The sequence below is a fragment of the Neomonachus schauinslandi genome, chromosome 8 (genome assembly GCF_002201575.2).
Source record: "Neomonachus schauinslandi chromosome 8, ASM220157v2, whole genome shotgun sequence".
In the NCBI taxonomy this organism is placed as follows: Eukaryota; Metazoa; Chordata; class Mammalia; order Carnivora; family Phocidae; genus Neomonachus; species Neomonachus schauinslandi.
The window spans coordinates 80,105,719-80,124,090 of record NC_058410.1 but is presented as its reverse complement, the minus strand read 5'-3'; positions in this window follow the sequence as shown (position 1 = coordinate 80,124,090).

Below are 18,372 nucleotides of genomic sequence, written 5' to 3'. Positions count from 1 at the left end.
TGAGCTGAAGGCAGTCGCTTAACCAACTGAGCCACCCAGGCGCCCAAAATGTTCGTATTTCACTTACCAAAATAATTATTAAGACAGACAAATATGAAATGTCACCCACACATTTTCTCTCAAGAAAAAATTTCCTGTCAGAATCCCATGAAACTCTACAATTAGAGAGGATACACCTCTGAGTACAGTGAAATTAAAGATTGCAGCCCTGGGAATGTAAAAGGTGTATTTCTTGAATCTCATTATCACAGCAAAATTTTAAAAATAATTAATAACAACTACTCATTAGTTATTATGTGTCATTTAGGATTCCACAGTTTAACTGCATTCTAATCTGAGGTGTTATCTCATGCCCAGTTAAATAGCTTTTATTCACTTCCCTGGTTTGGATTTTTGCTTCTCCATGTCCTCTTGTGGCCCCAATTTTAAAAAAAAGAAAATGAATGAAAGAAAGAGAAATGAAGTGAAAGAAAGGAAGAAAAGAAAGAAAGAAAGAAAGAAAAGAAAAAAGAGAAAGAAAGGAAGAAAGAAAGACAATTCTTTCAAAATGAAAAAACATTGAGTCTTTTTTAAAAGATAAAGAAATAAAGGAAGTTGGGGGAGGGAAGGAGAGATGGAGGAAGGAAGGTAAGTAGGAAGGAAGGAAGAAAAAAGACATCCAAACTTCCTTCAAAAGTCAGGAAACTTCATTTTTCATGTACGGCCTATGGCTTTTCTCTAGCAGTCATAATGTGGTAATATAATTATTTTAATGACCTGCTGGAAGCAGCTGATTAGAGTTGCCATTTTAATTATTTGTTTCCATAGTCACTTCTTTTAGCTCATTCATGAACACTGATGTCTTTTAACAGCCACTTATTTTCCATTTAAACCTACCAATTTTTACCCAATCTGTTCTTTTTCAGCTTCCAGGTTCTTCAGTTCGACCCTGCTACACACGAAGCATCTGAAAGAGCTCAGGCTGGTGGTGATGGCGTGACTCACCAGCGGAAATCCTCATGTAGTTTACTTTCATGTTCCGTTTCCTCAGATGTCTGAAGGTGAATTTGAAGAGGAAGCATCCTAATCTGGGAGCTGTGTGTTCTGAAAGCTTTTAGAAATCCTGTTTCTACTTCCAGTGTTGTTTCTACTTCCAGTGTTCTTAGCACTGCATTTGTATGTAAGGGAAAGAAAATCTTCCATCTAATATCTCAAAAAGCACCTAAGGGAAGTCCTTCATATAGAAAAGATAGCTTACTTACAGTTCAGTTCTCAACAGAGAAAATAATAATCATCATGATAATAATAAAGATAATAACAATAAAAACTAAGAACATATACTGTTAAACTTCAGAATTAAGAAAAAGTTCTATCTCCAAAATTATCAGAGTGTAAAGAAAATAAGAAAAACGGAAGAAAACATTTGACCAGATAAAGATGCAGCACATTTGCTGCACAAAGATGCATGCAAGAATGGTGGCCTGATGGGGAAAATCTGGAATTTGATGAGGATCCTGAAAATTTTGCATCACACCCTAAATGAGGTTCTAGAAAGTCAGTGACTAATTTGGCTATGGATTTATTAGCCAACCCTTAATATTTGCACTCACTTTTATGAATCCTCCCACAGAAATTGAAGATACACAGACATAAATCTAGTACTAGGCTTTAAGTAACAAGGTTCTGAGATATTTTAAACATTTACTTGGAGGTGTCTTGCATCCAATCCAAGATTTATGAATGACTATTTTTACAAATATGACGTAGTTATTTAGAAAAATCAGTAAGTTGTAGCACTCTTCATAAATAGTAAATGAACTCATCTACCCACTCAGTAATTCAACAAAGAGACTGAGCTCCTCTTTGCTTCTAGAAACTGTGACAGTTGAGGCCAAGCCATGACACTTGCTCTGCTGCCATTCTAAGGAGAACGATAGATCCGTGAGCAAGGAAATTCAGTATGAACGGTACTGTAACAACGGAAAGATGATGTGCTCTAGTAGCACAGAAAATAGACCCCAAAAATCTTTTATTGTGGTGTTGATTTTCAACAGAATATGCATTTTGGTAGCTTCATAGTTTCATTGCAATTTTATTTAATTGATTCGAGAACTATTTATTGAACATCTAGAAATTTAGCAGACAACCTGATAAAGCAGACACATTCTCTACCCTAAGGAAGCTTCCATTCTGGTGGGGATAAACTAGCAATGAACAAGGAAGCAAATAAAATAATTTATGTTGTATTAAGTGCTAAATTTTTTTTTTAAAGATTTTATCCATTTATTTGAGACAGAGAGAATGAGAGACAGTGAGCATGAGAGGGAGGAGGGTCAGAGGGAGAAGCAGACTCCCTGCCGAGCAGGGAGCCCGATGCGGGACTCGATCCCGGACTCCAGGATCATGACCTGAGCCGAAGGCAGTCGCCTTACCAACTGAGCCACCCAGGCGCCCCAAGTGCTAAATATTTTAAAATAAATGAGCAGTGGAACAAAGGCTGCTAAGGAAAGGAGGGTACTCTAGGATGGATAGGGAAAGCTTGGGGGAGGGAGTGGGTATTGAGCTAAGAGCTGGATGATGAGAAGTGACCTCTGCACATATCCTGGCACAGAAAAAAACAGGCAAAGGAAAGAGCAAGAACAAAAACTATGAAGCTGGAGTGAGTTTGACTTGTGTAATAGCGAGGTTTACTGGCTGCTCTGATTGGGATTATTATGAGAAAAATGCTCATCAAAGACCAGACAAGGAGCTTCCAGGGGTGTCCGCTGCTCAGGAGGTAGAAATTGAAGACTTTTTGGTAGGAAGATTGGAGAAGCAGCTCTTTAATGGGAACCCCCAGCTCTTTCATGATTTTCATTATCCTCAATTTGTTTAGTACCTTCTATGCCAAATAAACTACATTTTGAAGGGACCTTTGAAATTCTATTAACACCCTAAGGCAGTTTGTTTGAAGAACAGCAAGAAGGCCAGAGGGCTGAAATGTTTTTGTCAGGCCTCAAGCATCTGGTTTAGGCCATGTGTTCAGATGAAGAAAATATATGCAACTTCAAGAGACAAGCAAGAACTATCATAGAATATGGCAATGGCCTGAGATTGGAATCCCTATTTTTAGGTTCTGAATCTTGGTCAACATTTGCATGAAGAGACAAGGGTCATAAATCACATGAACTCCTGCTGGAGAACCCAGCTCCCAAAACTCGGGCAGCAGGCCCATTTTATGACCTAGTTGGCAAAGATTGCCTGAGGACTGCAATCCATGCAGCTAGTTTTCTTCATGGAAGGGACTCCCAATGTCTTATTAAAACTTAAGTGAGAGGGAGGACGTAAGGGAGAAGGCAGTCTCTGGAAAAATCACAGAAGCCCAGGGGCTGAGTAACCAGTGTCCCATGTCAAGGCAGAGATGAGGAATTCAAGAACAAAACACAACAAAAAGCTATATATCACAATTAATTGCCCTGACCCGTTCTATTTACATCTCAAAGTAAGAGTCATGTAAACGAAATGTTAATGTTTCAATCTAAAGACTAGACCACAAATTTGATAATTGTGTACACTAATAACTCCCTGCAATATGCCATTTAATGTCTTTTGGTAATCTGCCATTCACTGACTAAAAGAAGTATCTGTGTCAGCAGTTCCTTAATTTGACTTAAGTAGCATTTTGTTTACTGCATCGTAGGTTTTGCTTGTACAAATAAATAAATAAATGGAAAATATCAATGTATGCATTTCCTTGGAAAAATAGTTCAGAAGTGCTTCACTAATTTTATTTTTGGTCAAGGGCAATTTATTAACCAATGATCTGAGCCATTTTATAGAAAAATACAACTTTATACAGTTAGGCTATTAAAAACTTTAAAACATTGTTTAGGAATATGAAGTTTCAAACTAATCTTGAAAGAAAAAACACATTTCAGTTAACTATTCGTATTTCATGAATGTAAGGGAAAAAATAAAATTTGTATTTTATGCAAGGTTACTCAGGAACTTTTTTTGGAATGTAAGATAATCAAATTAAATTGAAAACATGAGAGGATATAAAAAAATCCAACACATAGATACTGGACATGGTTCATGTATCTGAAGAGTGTAACCATAAAAGAAGAATCTAACTCCTTTTGAAAAGCAAATAGAAGCAAGGACCAAATCTTTGGATTTATAGAAACAGAGAAAATTATCATAAATAAATGACAAAACCTGAGTTGTCTGGTAGAAAAAGAAATCTATTTGAAATGGGAAAGCCAAAGAAATCTTCACATCATGGATCAGATCTTGTTTTCAGTACCCTAAACAATTCCTGGCACACAATAGACACATGATAAGATATATTTCTACATGTGAATGGAAAGATGATGTACGTTGTAATAAGCATTCAAAGTTTATGACAGAACAGGAGGTTTTAAATGTTGGTACTTCATTTTTTTCAATAGTAATCTTTTAATAAGTTATAACTTACTTGTGTAAAGTTGATGAATATGTCATTAAATCCTCAAACTTCTAGTTGTGGAAAATAATTTTTTCTAAGCCTGGTGTCACATGGCCAAAGTGTAAAGTACACTGAAAATATATAATTAAAAATTTATTAAATAAGTCTGCTACTTTGGGGATTTCTACTTCATAAGATGCCTCTGAAGAGTAGATATTTCAAAGATGGAAACCTAAAATTTCAAATGCTTAATCCAATTGGTTATAGTCATTTACTGTCACACACACACACACACACATACACGAATTGACACTGTCCCTTACTACAATGCTTTGCTCTTGTTCAGGTACTTCCCCCAATGTAACCTTGATGTGTTTATTGTTGAAATGTCCATCCTGGTTAAAAATCTGCTAAAAAGTGTTTTAATACTATTTATAGTTTTCTTTCTTTTTTTTAAGATTTTATTTATTTATTTGAGAAAGAGAGAGAGTGTGAGAGAGAGTGAGAGTGTGTGAGAGAGAGTGAGAGAGGGCATGAGCAGGGGGAGAGGAGAGGATGACTCCCTGCTGAGCAGGGAACCCAATGTGGGACTCGATGCCATATCCCAGACCAGGGAATCATGACCTGAGCCGAGGGCAGTCGCTTAACCAACTGAGCCACCCAGGTGCCCCTATTTACAGTTTTCTTCTGTAGATTATCATTAGGTAATTTTTTTCCCATTTGGAAGATAATTGACTGTTGGTTAAAAAAATGTGCACAAAATATGGGCGCCTGGGTGGCTCAGTTGGTTAAGTGACTGCCTTCGGCTCAGGTCATGATCCTGGAGTCCCGGGATCGAGTCCCACATCAGGCTCCCTGACGAGCAGGGAGTCTGCTTCGTCCTCTGACCCTATCCCCTCTTATGTGTTCTCTCTCTCTCATTCTCTATCTCTCAAATAAATAAATAAAATCTTTAAAGAAAAAAAATGTGCACAAAATTTATGACTACATGACGTTGATTTTACTCCAGTATTTCAAACCCAGTGGCATAAACTTCATAATAACCTTGAATTCAACGTCATTGGAATTTGAAGACCATGATTACAAGAAAATATGATCAGAAATCAATTGACAGTACTCTCTGCTGAACCTCATTATCCACGTTAAAATGCAATGTTTAAGTGGAGAATTTCTACCTATTCACTCTTTTTTCAGTAAGTTGCTTTACTTTTAAGTCATTGTCCTGAAATAATACATAGAAAGCTCTCCAAGGGGATGTTGTAACATTGCTTGCTGCAATCTGGACCTGAAGAAAGAGTAGGATTAAAGTGGAGGCCAAAGTATCACTATAAATAAAGTCTGAGAGAAAATAATAGAAAAGTGCATTTGCATTATTACTCATTAAGTGCAAGATGATATCAGTTATTGTCATAAATCTATGACGTGGATGAAATAGATTCTTAAGTCACGTTATACTGGGAAGAGTTTGATTTTCCTCTCATTAACACAACATTTTAAAAAAAAAACAATGAAGAAAACTGGCTCTGAAAGTGACCTTAGTTATAAGTACTCATGAGTCAAAAAGGAATTTATATTTAAAGAAAATAAATATGGTTTCATTTTTTGGTTGCATATAAAATTATATAAATTCTAAGTGGACATGTTACCACAGTCTGGGACACATGAAATACACATTTTTTTCCTGGTATTTGGAATCACTTTCCAGCTCTCCATAATTTTTTAAAAAGTAAGAGCTTTTTTGCAAACAGTGTCTCCAGCATTTCTTATTCATCTGTCCACTCATTAGTACCTTACAAACAGCAACGAATACTTCCAAGTTAATGAGCAGAACCACATGTCTAAGGTGCATTTCCAATATCAACTCCAAGGAGTTTGAATGGTACTGTAGACATTCTCTATAGTTGAAATTAATCTTCATATCTGCCCTTTGACATATGTCCAAAGCAATTGTTTTTCAAAAAAATTTTTATAATATTGAATTGAGCTTAATGGATGCAATACAGCAAAGGATTTGTATTATGTTTAAGTTAATAGAAAATATGAAAATAAGGTATCTGTAATACATAAAATATGCATGTATAACCTAAAGTAAATATTTATATTATCACTCAAGTGATTCTTCACTGACCACCATTGTGTTTAACTTACTGGCTTGATGGAGAGTCTACATGTGATGAAAAACGTATTTCTTATATTTCTTTCCATTTAAAAGCACTAAAATTATAACTGTGAGAGAGATATTTCCAATCTATCATCAAATATTTATTAAGCATTGATTGTTTGATGATTTGGAGAACGGCATGCTTCAAATTCAAATGAAACAAAATATGGTGCCATTTCCCTTTATAAGAAATTTCTTCCCCATTAACTTCACTGAGAACACAGCTGAGAACCAGAAAATGAACAAAAGAAAACTCCTTCTTTAAAACTGATCATTGAGGACGCCTGGGTGGCTCAGTCGTTAAGCGTCTGCCTTCGGTTCAGGTCATGATCTCAGGGTCCTGGGATCGAGTCCCGTATTGGGCTTCCTGCTTGGCAGGAAGCCTGCTTCTCCCTCTCCTACTCCCCCTACTTGTGTTCCCTCTCTTGCTGTGTCTCTCTGTCAAATAAATAAATAAAATCTTAAAAAAAAAACCCTGATAATTGGATGTCAGTATCTGCACTGAATTTCATATACTATGGTCATGAAAAAACTGAACATCTTTGTCATTAGCCATAACTAGAACATGACATATAGATCCCAGCCCAGTACAGGTTGGAAACAAGTAACTAGATGTTGATGCTTAAAAAAGGATCATTGTTCTAGATGCTGTTTATTCAACAGATATGTATTTTATTTAGGATTTATGCATGAGAAAGAAAAATTTCTGGGGTGATGAAAGTATTATATAACCATATTATACTGATGGTTGCCAATTGTATACATTTACTCAAATGTATCAGATGACATTTACAGTGGTATAGGAATTTTTATGTGATGTAAATTATATGTCAATATAGCTTTTAAAAATACATAAATGGGGAGAGTTGTTAGGTAAGTAGAGGTATTGTTAGATGGATATAGATGCCATGAGACAAGAATAGTAAATTGCAAATGGTAGAATCTAAGTGATGAGTTTAATGGGTGTTCACTATAAATATTTTTTGAATTTATTGTATATTTGAAAAATTGTGTAACTTTTTTTTAGCCAAAAGCAACTATTTTTTTATTATGTTATGTTAATCACCATACATTACATCATTAGTTTTTGATGTAGTGTTCCATGATTCATTGTTTGCGTATAACACCCAGTGCTCCATGCAGAACGTGCCCTCTTTAATACTCATCACCAGGCTAACCCATCCCTTCACCCCTCTCCCCTCTAGAACCCTCAGTTTGTTTTTCAGAGTCCATCGTCTCTCATGGTTTGTCTCCCGCTCCGATATCCCCCCCCTTCATTCTTCCCCTCCTGCTATCTTCTTCTTCTTCTTCTTCTTTTTTTTTTTAACATATAATGTATTATTTGTTTCAGAGGTACAGGTCTGTGATGCAAAAGTCTTACACAATTCACAGCACTCACCATAGCACATACCCTCCCCAATGTCTATCACCCAGTCACCCCATCCCTCCCACCCACCCCCTCCAGCAACCCTCAGTTAGTTTCCTGAGATTAAGAATTCCTCATATCAGTGAGGTCATATGATACATGTCTGTCTCTGATTGACTTATTTCACTCAGCATAATACCCTCCAGTTCCATCCACGTCATTGCAAATGACAAGATTTCATTTCTTTTGATGGCTGCATAATATTCCATTGTATATAGATACTACATCTTCTTTATCCATTCATCTGTCGATGGACATCTTGGCTCTTTCCACAGTTTGGCTATTGTGGACATTGCTGCTATAAACATCGGGGTGCACGTACCCCTTCGGATCACTACATTTGTATCTTTGGGGTAAATACCCAGTAGTGCAATTGCTGGATCGTATGGTAGCTCTATTTTCAACTTTTTGAGGACCCTCCATACTGTTTTCCAGAGTGGCTGCACCAGCCTGCATTCCCACCAACAGTGTAGGAGGGTTCCGCTTTCTCCGCATCCCCGCCAACATCTGTCGTTTCCTGACTTCTTAATTTTAACCATTCTGACTGGTGTGAGGTGGTATCTCATTGAGGTTTTGATTTGGATTTCCCTGATGCCGAGCGATGTTGAGCACTTTTTCATGTGTCTGTTGGCCATTTGGATGTCTTCTTTGGAAAAATGTCTGTTCATGTCTTCTGCCCATTTCTTGATTGGATCCTTTGTTCTTTGGGTGTTGAGTTTGATGAGTTCTTTATAGATTTTGGATACTAGCCCTTTATCTGATATGTCATTTGCAAATATCTTCTCCCATTCTGTCGGTTGTCTTTTGGTTTTGTTGACTGTTTCTTTTGCTGTGCAAAAGCTTTTTATCTTGATGAAGTCCCAATAGTTCATTTTTGCCCTTGCTTCCCTTGCCTTTGGCGATGTTTCTAGGAAGAAGTTGCTGCGGCTGAGGTCAAAGAGGTTGCTGCCTGTGTTCTCCTTTAGGATTTTGATGGACTCCTGTCTCACATCGAAGTCTTTCATCCATTTTGAGTCTATTTTTGTGTGTGGTGTAAGGAAATAGTCCAATTTTATTCTTCTGCATGTGGCTGTCCAATTTTCCCAACACCATTTGTTGAAGAGACTGTCTTTTTTCCATTGGACATTCTTTCCTGCTTTGTCAAAGATGAGTTGACCATAGAGTTGAGGGTCCATTTCTGGGCTCTCTATTCTGTTCCATTGATCTATGTGTCTGTTTTTGTGCCAGTACCATACTGTCTTGATGATGACAGCTTTGTAATAGAGCTGGAAGTCCGGAATTGTGATGCCGCCAGCTTTGCTTTTCTTTTTCAACATTCCTCTCGCTATTCGGGGTCTTTTCTGGTTCCACACAAATTTTAGGATTATTTGTTCCATTTCTTTGAAAAAAGTGGATGGTATTTTGATGGGGATTGCACTGAATGTGTAGATTGCTCTAAGTAGCATTGACATCTTCACAATATTTGTTCTTCCAATCCGTGAGCATGGAACGTTTTTCTATTTCTTTGTGTCTTCCTCAATTTCTTTCATGAGTATTTTATAGTTTTCTGAGTACAGATTCTTTGCCTCTTTGGTTAGATTTATTCCTAGGTATCTTATGGTTTTTGGTGCAATTGTAAATGGGATTGACTCCTTAATTTCTCTTTCTTCTGTCTTGTTGTTGGTGTATAGGAATGCCACTGATGTCTGTGCATTGATTTTATATCCTGCCACTTTACTGAATTCCTGTATGAGTTCTCGCAGTTTGGGGGTGGAGTCTTTTGGCTTTTCCACATAAAGTATCATATCATCTGCGAAGAGTGAGAATTTTGACTTCTTCTTTGCCGATTCAGATGCCTTTTATTTCTTTTTTTGTCTGATTGCTGTGGCTAGCACTTCTAAAACTATGTTGAATAGCAGTGGTGATAGTGGACATCCCTGCCATGTTCCTGACCTTAGGGGGAAAGCTCTCAGTTTTTCCCCACTGAGAATGATATTCGCTATGGGTTTTTCATAGATGGCTTTTATGATATTGAGGTATGTACCCTCTATGGCTATACTCTGAAGAGTTTTGATCAAGAAAGGATGCTGTACTTTGTCAAATGCTTTTTCTGCATCTATTGAGAGGATCCTATGGTTCTTGTTCTTTCTTTTATTAATGTATTGTATCACATTGATTGATTTGCAGATGTTGAACCAACCTTGCAGCCTAGGGATAAATCCCACTTGGTCGAGGTGAATAATCCTTTTAATGTACTATTGGATCCTATTGGCTAGTATTTTGGTGAGAATTTTTGCATCCATGTTCATCAAGGATATTGGTCTGTAATTCTCCTTTTTGATGGGGTCTTTGTCTGGTTTTGGGATCAAGGTAATGCTGGCCTCATAAAACGAGTTTGGAAGTTTTCCTTCCATTTCTATTTTTTGGAACAGTTTCAGAAAAAGTGTAACAACATTTTTGAGAAAAATACAGCACAATCAGTATATTATATATTTATCCATGAGCAGATATATATATCCGTGATATATATATATATATATACACATATATATAACGGGAATATTATTTAGCCATAAAAAATGATATCTTGCCATTTGCAACAACATGGAAGAACTTGAAGGGTGTTACTCTAAGTGAAATAAGTCAGAGAAAGACAAATACAGTATAATTTCACTTATATGTGGAATCTAAAAAACAAATGGGTAAACAAACAAAAAAGCAGAAATACAGAGAGCAAATTAGTGGTTGCCAAAGGGAAGGGAAATGGAGAGATGGACAAAATGGGTGAAGGGAATGGGAGGTACCTTCCAGTTATGGAATGAAGAAGTCACAGGGATAAAAAGTACAGCATAGGGAATATAGTCAATGGTGTTGTAATAGGGTTGTATGGTGAGAGAAGGTAGCTATGCTTATGGTGAGCATAATGTAACACGTAGAGTTGTCAAATTACTATGTTGTACATCTGAAACTAATGTAACATTGTGTATCAACTATACCTAAAAAACACATACACATACATACCAAAATAAGCAAACAAAAAGACACTTTCTCTAGCCATCAGGTTATTACAGACTGGTTCCCTGCAGGGTTCAGCCTTACCACTGTGGGCACTGACCCAGCTTTCTACACTCAAGAGGAGCATGCCGGCCGGCTCAGCCTCAAGACTGCTCAGAGTTACAGTTTCTACCTTCAGGTAGAAGTTAATCTAAGTCTTGGGGAGAAGGGGTCATTGTGACAATGATGAAAATAAAATATTTTGTGAAATTCTGTCAGTGGTTTCTATCATTTTTGTCTCTTAATATTTCTCATATAGTGATAAAAGAATCAAAGTATAGTTTAATTTAGAGCAAAGGTTGGCAAACTTTTCCTATAAAGGCCAGATAATAAATATGGTTGATCCTTAAAAAAATGTGTGGGTTAAGGGCACTGATCCCTTACAGTCAAAAATCTGTGTATACATTTTGACCCTCCAAAACTTAATTACTAATAGCCTACTAGTTATCAGAAGTCTTACGTATAACATAAGCAGTCAGTTAATACATTTTGTATATACATTATATACTGTATTCTTACAATAAAGTGAGCTTAAGAAATGTTAAGAAAATCATAAGAAAGAGAAAACACTGTTACAGTACTGTACTGTATTTATCAAAAATAATCTACTTATAGGTGGACCCATGCAGTTCAAAACTGTGTTGTTCAAGAGTCAGCTGTGTTGTTCAAGAGTTTTCTGTTTTGCAGGCCATGTAATTCTTTTGCAATAATTCTACTCAACTCCGCAGTTGCATATAAAAGTAGCCACAGACAATTCATAAGCAGATGAATGTATCTGTATTCTAATAAATGTTTTTTCACAAAAACAGGCACAGGGCCAGATTTGGCCTGCAGGCTGTATTTTGCTGGCTATGGCTTAAAAAGATGATTAATTCCTAATTTTGCAGGGATAGTCCATAAAGAAAGTGTTACCAGTGAAGGGAAACACGGTTGCTTTGGATATTCAGTAGCATGTTGGTTTCCCAGGGCTTGGAAACAAAGTATCCCAAACTCCTTGGCTTAAAACAACAGAAATGTATTGGCTTGCAGTTTTGGAGGATGGAAATCTAAAATCAAGGTGTTGAAAGAGTCATGCTGTCTCTGACATCAGAGAAATAGAAAATAGAATGGAAAAACTAGAGCTCTGCAATAAAGTGAAGAGTCATTCAAACCATTTATATCATAAACAATTGTGGAACTGGGAATCTACTTGTGTCAGGCAGAGGTTGGGTCAGTTCTCTGCAGTTGTTTGCCTCATACCAGTACTCTTCCATTCTTTCTGTATCGATTCTTATCATTTCTTGTGTCTTTCCTCCATTGCATCTTGTGTAGGCATAGCCAAATAAACATCACTCAGCAGCCTGTACATATAAAAGTGTCACACTTCAACACCCCAAGTAGTTTTGTTAGGAATCCTAGCCCTTTGCCCAGCAGGAAATCCTATTTTCTCAGGGAAACACCCTTGCCCTGATATTTGCTGAGCACTCGGAGTTGCTTACCTCTGTTACTAGATTATTTCTAGCTGTGCTCCCCCCCAGTAGTTTGTGGGTTTTTTGTTATCTCCTGTGAGAAGCCCTAAGAGGGAAGGGGTTTCCTTGTAAGGCATCAGAGATATTCTCTGCCATTCTGCAGGCCTGCTCCACTCATGATCATCTCTTTCATAGGTACTCCCAGACTTTTGGGAGTCTTTGTGACAAAGTTCTTGCCTTTTTACCTAAGCCATCCGCTTTCAAGAGGTTTCTGATATTGGAAGGCAGAGTGGGGAGTAGATTTGTGTTGAGAAACGGTCAAGGGGAGATTCACCCTGTACCTGATGGTTTTGTCCAAAATCCAAGGCTCTACTTCTCGGTGCAGTCCACTCTGCCAAACTGGCCTTCGCTTCTGATGATTTTCCTTCAGAGTATCCACCCCCATTTCATCATTGCTCCTGGTTTCCTCTTTTCCTTATAGAGAGACTTTTTGTTATTTTCATAGTGCCCATCTTACTTCCCCCAATGGAAGCATTCAAATGCTCTTTTTTTAAAAAAAGATTTTATTTATTTATTTGAGAGAGAGCACAGGTGGGGGAAAGGGTAGAGGCAGAGGAAGAGGGACAAGCCGACTCTCTGCTGAGCATGGAGCCCAGGAATCCAATGCAGGGCTGGATCCCAAGACCCTGAGATCATGACCTGAGCTGAAGTCAGATGCTTAACCTGAGCCACCCAGATGCCCCTCAAATGTTCTTTCTTTAGAACTTAGTTTTACAAATCTTCTATGCCTCAGCTTTCTCACTACAAATGGACAAGTTGTTTTTGTTTTTTTTGGAGAGAGAGAGAGTTCTCTCACATGAGTGGTGTTTGGGCCAGAGGGAGAAAGAGAGAGAGAGGAAATCCTAAGGAGGCTCCTCACCCAGTGTGGAGCCTGATGTGGGGCTCAATCCCATGACCCCAAAATCATGACCTGAGCCTAAATCAAGAGTCAGATGGTTAACTGACTTAGCCACCCACGCAGCCCACAAATGAACAAGTTTAACCAAATGATCTCTGAATGAAGCAGCTTGCTGGAAGAGAATGAATATTACTTGCTGAGGCAGATCAAGTTGCTAGTCTTGTCTTTGCCCAGAGCTTATTCTCTAGTTTGGGCAAGTCTAATAGCCTGAGCCTCTTCCTGCTAATTGAGAGAGTAGAACTAACAGATATCTAAGGTCCCTAAATAAATGTAGATTTAATTTATATTATGGAAGTCTTTCATCTTATCTGTTAATCTTAAATTCTTTCCTGAATCTCATCTGTTGTGTCCTCTCTTCTACATTGGCTGGGCTGCTTGACTTTCTTTGGTCATTTTGTATCAGAGTTCTCAGTTTATGGTGAACTTCATTATTGAGTTACATGAACTACTCAGTGGTGTTTAACCATAAATTAAAAATATACATAAATACCAATGGCATAGCCAGATTTTAGTTTATTAATTAGTAGAGAAAATACAACTAACATTAAGTATGACCATAATTTGATAAATAGTAGAAAAGGCAATTCTTTTCAAAAATAAACATTTTACACTAACATTGGCTTTTGTGCCCTCTTTCAACACAGACTGGGGCCAACATATATACCTTACATCTTTCACATTCTATTAGGTGAATTATTCCTCCGGACTATTTACCTCATCCAAGGTCTCTCATGGAGAACGAAACCAAATCTCAGATCTGCAGAGACATATGTGTCAGGGTAGTAAGAAGAGAGAAAAGACAGCACAGCTGTGTCAATTCCTCATTGTCTTGAATTAGAATGTCTTTCTGTATAAGTTTTTCTTTAGATTCTTTTCAGTGGGTCAATATGAAGTGGGCAGATTGGAGCGTAACCCCAAGCTAGGCTTGGGAAGGTCTTATCTAGGCTTTGTCTTCAATGTAGAGGCTTTTTAATAATCATCATGGAGAGTTACCCAACATATGTTCTTCTCAGAGAGCACACAGAATGGATCAATGGAGGTATTTGGTACTTTGTATATAACAAAATCTCAGAGGCTCAATATATGGCACTATACCAGATGTCATATTTAATCCCATTACTTATTTGAAGAGTTTGTCTACTATCTGTTCCTCAAAATCCCAACATATGCCACTGAATAGTGTTCAGAACTATTTGATCCTTAGATGGTAATATCTGTTTGTTTTGTTTATTTTACTTTGAAGTCTTCCTAATATCAGCAGTAGCTTAACTTTTGTTTTGTCTTGTTTATAAACCACTTAAATAGTTAATTCAATTTTTGTCCTTTTCAAGCAATGAGCATGAGTCTGTCACTCTGTCTGGGAAGTATCCTATTGTAACTGCCTCTGAACTTCCTGAACTCTGGCCAGCCAGTTTTGATATGTTCTCCAAAGGTCTGATTACTGAAGATAATTTCCTTTTGTTTGTGATAATACTTCCATAATTGCACTTATAAATGAAAGGGCAGAATGAATCCCTTTGAAACTAGAAACTCACAGATTTTATTATCTTGTGCTCAATCAAATTCAATTTTGCTTCCAATGCTTTTCACACTCTGGTCACATAAATGGGGCTGCATAGTTCTGTGACTTATTTTCACTCTCTGTTTTGATCTCTCTTACTTAATGCGGATGCTCATTTTCAGGGCAATTCCTCCTTCTTAGGAAGCAAGATGCAGCACTGGTAACAGATACCATCATACATGTAAAGGCAGACCAAATGATCATTGGAATGTAAAATCTAAATGGTTCAATGGCCTATAAAGAAAAGTGATTTCTGTATAGACTGAGAGAATGATTTTTGATCGAGTCATACTCCTGTAAGTCCTATCTTCCAACGTGATTACTTCAGAGAGAAGTGCCCTGCATTAGACCATTAATTGCTGAAAGGGATTTCAAGAAATAGTTGTGGAGATAAAAGTCGGAAAATCTTACGGCTTTGGCTGTTTTATTAAACATCTTTATGACAAATTTTCTCACACTATGAAAAAAATCACTGATTTACTCTAAAGAGAACAGTGTGACAGAAACAATGATTGTAAAAAGCTTCGAAAATGTTAAACTGAGTATCTTTATGGAAAGAAATCATACCAACTCCCCAAATTTAAAGCAGCCTCCATTATAATTCAAAAACTGCAGATTCCATATTTCTGGTGGTTCTGTCAGCCCTGAAGTTGAGGTTGACAAACCTCTCAGTTAAGTTGCCCATGAACAGCTTGTTGTCTTCAAGCAGACAAAACCAAAACAACAACAAAAGCAAACAAACAAAATAACACATTTCAGTGTCTTTGTATTCTGGACTCTAGTAGTCCTTCCCGTAGTCCAAATATTTGAAGCAAGAAAGAACAATGAGCTCCAAGGGGAAAAGAAGACTCCCCCACCTCCCCACCCCCGAAGAACACCTAATCTCCACTATTTAACTAGTTTTGTCAATAATGAATGTCTCCATACATTTCGAATTATGGCCTCTACAAGAGTCTCTTGACTTCTTTATAAACTGTTACGAATATAAAAGAAAAAGAAACAGCCAAAATGGCCAACAAACATTTATTGAGGGTTTGTTATTTTAGTTTCAGAAGGTACACACAGGAGTATTTATATATGGAAATTGGGGTATAGTTAGTAATCGGAAAATTAAATTGTAAATGGTTTTCCAAAAACATTTCCTCCTCTGAATCACTGTAGTGATTGTATAATAGCAGTGTAATATATTATACTACGCTACAGTGCAGTGTGATATAATAGCATCTCCGTTTAGATTCCAAACAAATATTTTGGCCTCCTGATACTAGAGCACTACTACTTCATTAATTTAGTAGAGCCTCCTTGTTGAGCTCTTGGCAGCTTTTATGGCTAGGACTTGTGACAAAGGACAGGATCATCCCCCTCCCCCAATACGGTGATTGTAGATTTGCAATCAGAAAGGGAACTTGTCCAACCTACTATAGATAAAAATATGTTCCTGGACTAAAAGTTAAACTGAGTATGTCCAACAATACTGAATCCCATACTATGAGAGAATCTGAAGGCAAAATCTTCAGGGATATGGATATTCCCATGTAGTGCATATATGGGGAAATAAAATAGTAAAGCATCAAGGTTCTGATACAAATAACACCTGCCATTGAGACTGTGATTCAGAGGTGATTGTCCAGTTCCTATATCTCTGACTACTAGACTTAGAATCAAGAAGCTGATTTGGATGTTAACAAAATTAAAAATTGGGAGAAAACATTCGGTGAGTTGATTTAAAGGCACTTCCTCCTCCCTTTTTAATACCCTCCATAGCATTGTTACTTTTTGTGTAAAATTGTAAGCCCTTGCACCTTAAACTTTACTTTTATTTTTTTTTAAGATTTATTTATTTATGAAAGAGAAAGAGCACAAGCGTGCACAAGCAGGGGGAGAGGCAGAGGGAGAGAGAATTCCAAGCAGACTCCCTGCTGAGCAGGGAGCCCCATGTGTGGCTTGATCTCAAGACCCTGACATCGTGACCTGAGCCCAAATGCACGCTGCTGAACACCTGCTAAAAATCTCTTATTTCTTCAGGGTTAACTTTTACTTACTAGTTTTTGCTGGGCCCTGAGTCTGTTATGTCTCTGCACATGCACTTAGGTTTCATTTTCTGTCGCTGTACCCTTCAAAGGCTATTACAGTGGGAAAGTCTAGTCTTTTAAATGGTAAGAGTTCTTTTTTTCTCCCAGGAGAAAAATATTTTAATTCCACAAATACAAAGACTTTTTTTTTTTTAAAGATTTTATTTATTTATTTGACAGAGAGAGAGAGAGCACAAGCGGAGCAGCAGAGGGAGAGGGAGAAGCAGGCTCCCCGCAGAGCAGGGAGCCCGATGTGGGGCTCGATCCTGGGACCCTGGGATCATGACCCGAGCTGAAGGCAGACGCTTAACCAACTGAGCCACCCAGGCGCCCCTAAATACAAAGACTTTTTGACTACAATGCAAACTATCACACATAACCAAATCCATAGCACTAGGTAGCTTAAATGAAATTTGCGTATAAATTATTTAAAACCTCAATAATAACCCTGTCATTACCATAGCTCTTGGGGTTATAGTTCATTAGCTGTATAGTTCATCAGCTCTTTGGGTTATAGTTCATTAGCTGGGTTATAGTTCACAAGTAGTGATACTAATCAAAGTGACAGATGATTTTGTGAGTGAAAAGTGAAAAGGGAGGAAAAACCTTTGGGAAGTTGCTATTGACAGAGATCAAGGGGCCCTAAAACTTTTTTTTTTTTTTAAGATTTTGTATTTATTTATTTGACAGAGAGAGAGAGACAGCAAGAGAGGGAACACAAGCAGGGGGAGTGGGAGAGGGAGAAGCAGGCTTCCCGTGGAGCAGGGAGCCCGATGTGGGGCTCGATCCCAGGACCCTGGGATCATGACCTGAGTCGAAGGTAGATGCTTAACAACTGAGCCACCCAGGCACCCCTAATTATTATTTTTATTATGAAAGTGAACTGAAGTTTTCAGTAGAAGTCTTGTGATGGTTTCTCAAGGATCTCTTCTGATTTTAAACAAAGGATTCCTTATTGGGGTCCAAGATAAACATAAATTTTTCTAATGAGTAAAAACTTACCAAAATTTCAATATAAACATGACCAGGATGTGAGCTCTGGACATCAGGGACCACATATGATTTGCTCACCACTGTATGCCCAGTGCCTAGAACAGTGTCCAACTCATAGAAGGTGCTCAATTAATATTTGTTGACTATTTAATAAGTGAAAGTCAAATGTCTCCATGACTCAGTAAGTCTAGGAATGATTTTTGTTTAACTCTTGTACATCCATAATTGGATAAATTACAACCAATATAGGTTTAGTTCTCATACATATTTGATGTTCATGAACAAATATTTATGAGTGATAAAACAGGGGACATA